We start from the raw sequence: 7,410 nt of genomic DNA, 5'->3' as shown, positions 1-7,410 counted from the left end.
GAAAATAGCTTTGCGTACCACTGTGGATATTTTCCCTCTTCTGTCTTTTCTCCAGGAGACTTTCGAATCCTCAAAGGCATGCTGCATCTTTAATTTACACAGTATTTACTTTTTCATCTTTGTTCCTACACTGCGTTTGGTAGAGATGTAATGAATACCTGCCGACTGATAGAATGAGACCACATCCTGCCTTGAATGAACTGGGATTTAATCTTTCAGTTGAAAGTGTTTCCAGCTAGAAATATTCTGCTTTGGTGCTGTTGCTACAGTTAAGATTCAACTGGAGCAGCTGAAGTGTGATCAGATGCCTTTTCCCCTCACCTGTCACCCACTGGCCACCCTGAGAAGATGGGCCCCCTCACTCCAGTTAGACCTTTTATAGGTCTCCCAAAACTGTTTGCTGTTGCTACAGTTAAGATTCAACTGGAGCAGCTGAAGTGTGATCAGATGCCTTTTCCCCGCACCTGTCACCCACTGGCCACCCTGAGAAGATGGGCCCCCTCACTCCAGTTAGACCTTTTATAGGTCTCCCAAAACTGTTCTGCCATGTCTTTGGGACTCAGTGTTCGTCTTTTCACTTGTCCTAACACTTGGCAGCCTGAAGAAGAGGAGCTTTGGTAGATATTTTCCTTTCCTGTTTTTTCAGCCAAGAAGGATTGAGCACTCATGAATATTTTCAGTGGGTTACACAGAACACAAAACACACAGGAGTGGAGGGATGGAGGCTGGCGGATTAAATGTTGGAATTTTAACTCAGAGTCAGCACATTTTAAAACATAAACCAGATCATGTCAGTCTCCTGCTTCAAACCTTCCAGTGGCCTCCTACCACCCTGAAAGCCAAACCCAGAGCCTTTGTGCCAGGCTCCAGGGTGCCTGACTCAGCCCTGCCCACTGCTCTGACCCCTCTTCTCACTCACTAACCTCTAGTACACTGTTCTTCTGTGGGTTCCCAGGGTACCCCCAGCGTGTTTCTCCTCAGGACCTACTCGTTTCTTCTGCCTGGGACTCTGCCTTGTACTCTGTGGCACTCCTGAGCTGTCACTCAGATCTCAGCCTAAACGTCTTCTCTCAGAGAGGCCTACCCTGGCCATCTTATCAATATTGGCATCCAGTATTTTATTTTCTCACATCACTTATTATACTTGAAATTGTCTTGCTCATCTCCTGGTTTCCTTGCTTATTGTTGGGCCCAGTCTAGGGGTCTCACTCCACAAGGGCAGACAGTCTTTATTAGTCCTATTCTCTGTTGTTGTCCCAGAACCTGGACAATGCCTGTCACCCAGTGGGTAATCAGTAAACATATGTAGACTCAGTGAGGGATTGAATCTGAAGTTATTTACCTCTTCCTTGGTTTTCCTTCTCTATCTCTCTCCCTTTCTCCCCCAGGCCCACCTTTCTTTATTTTATTTTATTTTATTTTTTTATTTTTTATTTTGTGGAACCTATGTCATGAAAAGTGATGTGATCTGGTGCTGGAGAACAGGCTTTGATCAGGGTCCTAGGCTGATGTGTTCTCATGCTCAGAAGCTTCTTGTCATGCACGGCTGCCAGTGTCCAGCCTTAATTCTTCCTTATTCGAATGTCTAAATAGAAGGGTGAGCTCTCAGGATCTTTCCTAATAGAGGAATTCTTTGTTATTTGGATGAAGAGATTATCTCTGTAACTTCCCATACTCCTAAGCTGAACTCCCTGACAACTGCTGCGGTGGAATGAGCTCTTACTATTGCAGGATGTTCTTGGCTTTGTATATTCACAGGAAGTATAGTGCAGCTTGCCTTGTTAGTTTTTTCTGGAGATATCATGTTTGGGTTGCAGGGGTTCAGCCAGTCTTTGGCTATTATGCACTGCAGTTTTATGGGAATCATTTTATAATGTTAACATCTGTAGACTGAGAGCTTGTTGAAGACATCACCCAGCTTGCCTTGGGAAGGCCGCTGACTTTGGGAGCTAGTTCTTGAGAGGGAAAGTATTTAGCTCTTTTATTTCCTTGTCTAGGCACAGCCACCAGCCCCACCATTTCCATCTGTAATAGTGGATGAGCAGTGTACATATTTTCATGTCTCTTTGCAGTCACACATTTTTGGCAAATTAGGGGACAAAGCCAAGACCCTTGGCTTTTTAACTTTTCTGTTTCTGTGGAATTTTCACGTAAAATAAGATGCTAAAGCATTAGAGGGTTTTTCTTTAAAGATTTTTGGTGAGGAGATATAGAACCTACTGGAAGTCCACATATGCCATTCCTGCCGCCCTCATCTCCGTCATGTCTATATTCATATTTCTCCTTTTCCATGAAGCCCCTTTCGCCCACTTTGTTTAAAATTGCAACCTATTCCATACCTTATGCTAAATTCCCTTTACCCTAGTTATTTGTTTCTCATAGCAACTATCGTTTTCTAACATAGTATATCACTTATTGTTTACTGTGTTTATTGTCTGCCTCCCACTGCTTGAATAGAAACTCCACAAGGGAAGCGTTTCTGTTTTATTCACAGTGTATCCTAAGTGCCGAGAACAGTGCCTGGTGCATATAAGCCCTTGATAAATATTTGTTGAATGAATAGAGTGACATTCCAGTGAAAAAAAGATAATGTAGTATGGTGATAAAGAGCCTGGACTTTGGAGTGAAACAATCTTGGGTTTGAATCTCGGCTTTGCCACTTACCAGCTCTGTCTTCTGAAAGTGAGTTAACCTCTCTGAGACTTGTTTTCTCATCTATAAAATGAGAATTATAGCACTAACCATGAAGGTGTGTTGTGAAGATCAGAAAAGATAAGGAAAGAGGCAATATAGCATGCTGGTTAAGAGGCAAGCCTCTATATTCCAGTAGCTCTGGGTTCTGAGCCTTAGCTTCAAGTTCTGGCTCTCCCATTACCTTGCACAATTTTTGTAAACTCTCTAAGTTCACTTTCTTCATCTATAAAATAGAGGTAATATGAGGGTACTTCAACAAGTTCATGGAAAGATTTGTATTACCTTTTAATTCTATTTTTCCAAGAACTCGTCGGAGTACCCTCATACTGTGTCCTGCGTCACAGGACAGTGGTCAGGATTAAGGGAGGTAATCTCTGTGTGTGCTTAGCAGACTGACCAACTAACAGTAAGGGACTGAGCTGGCTGAGGGTGATGATGATACTGTTTGTAAGGTGCTTAGCCTCGTTGCTCACAAATAGTAATTGCTCAGTAAATGGTAGCTTTGAAAAAAATACAGAACCATTTTATTAGAACTTTGAGAGCCTCTTAGGTTTGCTATTTTCTTTGCATTCACCCTTATCTAAGGGAGAGAAAGGCAAATGCCTAAGATTATCTTTGGGAGATATCTCAACTTGAAAATGGAACAGCCAGCAATTTTTATATGCTCTAATACTTTCTTTGTCTTGTAATCAGACAGTTCTGTTATGACTTCGGGGGGTATTTCTGAATTTTTGGATTCAGTTTCCACAAAGGCTCTTCTTTACTAGGTGGTTGTTGGGGTAGGCTTACATAACTTAGGTGTTTAGTCAGCTGGTTCGGAGCTGATGGAATTGGCTGCAGTGGCTGTGGTTCTGGGAGACTGTAATGTCTCAAGGGTTCCATTGGCTTCCACTTCCTTCTGCAGACTCATAGTAAAAGACAAGAGATGCCTCCTCCTGGCTCTGCTCCTCATTTGCTATGTGAGTCTCAGCAAGACACTTCACTGTTGCTGAGAACCAGACGTTCTAACTGGACTGCCCAGGAGTGAATCCTTGCTCCATCTTGCTGTGTGACCCTGGCCACATTATTCAGTGTTGCCATATCTTATTTTCCACCTTTGTAAATAAATAAATACATAGGATGGCTGGTTATCTCAGTTGTTTAGAGCATGGTGCTGATAATACCAGGGCCCAGGCTTCGATCCCTGTATTGGCCAGCTAAAATAAAATAAAATAATAAAATATAGAAATGAAAACTAGAATGATTCTACATCTTAGGATTTTGTGAGGATTGAATGAGATATTACATATAAAGGACACCTTAAAAGTACTCGATTAATAATATTTATTATTATATTTTCTTTATAAAAATTGGGATGTTCTAGCACCACAATATTTTAAGTCTATGAACACTTTCCTTGTTTTGAAAGTTCTAGAACTTCAGCTTCTGCCCATGGTGTCCTGTGACGTCCTGAAAACACTTGGTGAAGAGTATCTTTTCTTGGAAAGAGCCACAGGTGACCACTGTGTCTTCCTAAAAGTGGCCAAACACAGTTGCCTCTTATTTAGAGTAATATAGGGAAGTAACCGTTTAACTGGGAGTTATGATTGTGTTCAAGGCAATGTGGGGAGGACCCTGAGGTTAGGGCAGCTCCTGGGGAGGAGGCTGCTAGCCAAAGTCAGAAAGTCTCACAAGGTTGTCTTTACTTGGTGATCGAGTTTTGACCAAGAGCTTATCACAGTGAGGTGGACCTGGCCCTGTTCTTGGTCCCAAAGCTCACAGGCCACACTGAGCTATAAAAAAAATGCCAAATGATTGATTTTACAATGCAAAATTAAGCTGTTCTGTGCATTGGATAGGCATGCCTGTCTATGTTCCTCTTTAAGACAAGTTAAATGAGAACTCAAATTATTGAACAGTTGCTTGGAAAGTACGGAACTGATAAGAGGGAAGTTAAGTGATTCAAATGCTTATGGTATCAGGGCTGTTTATCTATACTGCTGCTCTATCACTACAGTCCTGTGTGACCACTTGACTCACACAGGGCTCCCTGGAAGCCTGGGTTCAGTTGGAACAGCACTGCCATCATCTGCCTCTCTGACTATCCTTTGTATATAATTTTTTGGCTGACAACCTCCCTCCCCACATCCTTCTGTTATATGTATTATTTAGAATTTTTTAATTTAATATTTATTTTTCATCAAAGTAAAACATGTATATTTTTTGCAAATCTAATAACAGTATAATACTTAACCTGAAAAACAACAGTTCCCTGCCCCAATTCTTCCTCTCCCCTTTGCCTCTTACTGTCTGTAAGCAGCTGCTTTCAAATCTTGTGTTGTTGGTTCAGCCAGTTACCCCCACATTTCTAACTGATAGGTTTGAATTGCTATTTCTTAATTTTTCTACCTTAGACATTATCTTTTGTCATCTATGAAAGATAACCACTGAACACTTATACCATTCTCTCCTTCAGTCTTCACTCTTCTCATTCTTTTCAGCATGGTTCTATCTTAATATTTAGTTAATATTTACAATGAAAGTATTCAGGGCAGAGCTACAAAATGTACCGTGATTACATTTCTTTCCTTCCTTCCTTCCTTCCTTCCTTCCTTCCTTCCTTCCTTCCTTCCTTCCTCTCTTCCTGTCATGTTTGTATATTTTAATTTCCCTCTGGAACACACATTTCTCCACACTCCCCATCTTCAGATCCATAAGGCCATTTGAAACCATAACTGCTATGTCTTCACCACCCCTAACAAAATTAACAATTCATTAATATCACCTAATACTCAGCCCATTTAAATTTCCCTGATACCCTTTTATAAGTTTGAATAAGGATCTAAATAAGGTCCATAAATTGCAGTTTGTTGTTATATCCCCTAACTTTCTTTTATTCTATAACACTTCTTTTATTTGTGACATTGATTTTTTAGAGAAATTGGATGTAAAATGGCTTGCATTCTATATCTGACTGCTGGCTTCCTCACTGTGTCCTTCATCTTGTTCTTCTGTATTTCATGTCTCCTTTACACTGGTGGTTACAGCTAGAGGCTTGATTAGATTGGCATTTAGAGTTTTTTAAAGGTAAAAATACTCTATACATAGTGCTATGTACTTTCTATTGTATCAGGTCACCAGAAAATAGTGTCTGATTGTACCACCTTCAGTGGTGATTAAATTGACCAGTTCCTGGTTAACTCAGTTGGTTAGAGTGTGGTGTTGATAACACCAGGGTCCAGGGTTAGATCCCTGTTACTGGCCAGCTGCCAATAAAATAAAATAACCAGTGGGTTCAAATGGTGGCAGCCTGATCTTCCATTACCAAGTTCTCTGTCAACTTTTTTTGCCTGATGGTTTTAGCACCCATTGATGATCATTGCCTACATCCGTTATTTTATGGGGCACATATTCTGTCCTTTCATAGTGCGGTTCTATCCTGGGCCAATATGTGCTGATTACCCAGTGCCGATAACTCCAGAGGGCCATCTTATTTTTTTCATTTCCAAGTCTGGGTTGGAGTCAGGGTGATTCTCTGTGACCCCCAAGGTACTACCTAATAACTGACTAGATTTACGTGAAAGTAACATCTTTATAGTTGTATTGATTAACATTTTTATTTGAACCTCTGGTTGGTTGGCCTTTGCTGTTGGCTTTGAAAGCATAAATGAAAAAGTGGAAAGCTTTCTTGTTAGGCATGTTGAAAAGTAACTGGCAGAAAAAATAGACTTTTTTTTTCAATAGTGGGACAAATAAGGGGACCATGCTTTGGCTTACAATGCCTCCCTTCTCCAGGGCAGGAAAACCCTGAAGTCTAATGGGGTCTCCTCTGCCTGCGAGAGAGTTGGAAGAAAGCTACCAGGGCGGGAACTGATGCCACACAGTCATTAGAGCACTTTATGGTGGTGGTTCTGTTTCAGTTTTTACTCCCCTACTTTGCTAAGAAATCTTTCATAAAGATTTTTCCTAAACCCTATTGCATACGAATTAGGGCTTTTCCTTTCCTCTCTTATGGGGCCTGATGCTCTTTGATGTGTTTTAGTAGAATTCACCTTTTAAATACAGTTTGAAACTTAGCCCTCCACACGTATTTACTCCCCTACTTTGCTAAGAAATCTTTCATAAAGATTTTTCCTAAACCCTATTGCATACAAATTAGGGCTTTTCCTTTCCTCTCTTATGGGGCCTGATGCTCTCTGATGTGTTTTAGTAGAATTCACCTTTTAAATACAGTTTGAAACTTAGCCCTCCACACGTACACACCTACTTTTTTTTGTTTGTTTTTGCTGCAAGATCCTGTTCTGTAGAAACCAACTTCAGTGGCAGGAGGAGATTATGGAGAAATCTTCCTTCTCCTTCCCAAAAGGTTGGGATATGCAGACATGAGAAGTTGTATGAAGAGGTGAAGTCCTCTCCAGATTCCTTCAGCTGAGGGTCTGTTTCCATGCTTTCAAAGAGCTCCTTCTTGAGACAGATGTATTCCTGGTATAAGTGCCCGTTCTGTTATTGTAGAGACAGATTGGTCACCTTGTTAGAGACTACCAGTTTCCTGGAGTTTAAGGTCCTCCTCTGAATACTCTACAGATCCATATCATATCTATCATATTTGGAGCCTCTTCTACTGTTTGGCATGACCTTACACATAACTCTTAACATCCAAATTGTGCCCTTCTTTCAAAGCCCAGGTCAAATGGCACCTTCCCTGTGTCCCCCAGTGAGAAGTCATCTCTCTCCATC

This window comes from Galeopterus variegatus, unplaced genomic scaffold (genome assembly GCF_000696425.1).
Source record: "Galeopterus variegatus unplaced genomic scaffold, G_variegatus-3.0.2 Scaffold1084, whole genome shotgun sequence".
Taxonomy (NCBI): Eukaryota; Metazoa; Chordata; class Mammalia; order Dermoptera; family Cynocephalidae; genus Galeopterus; species Galeopterus variegatus.
The sequence above is the reverse complement of the archived record's forward strand: the minus strand, read 5'-3'. Positions refer to the sequence as shown.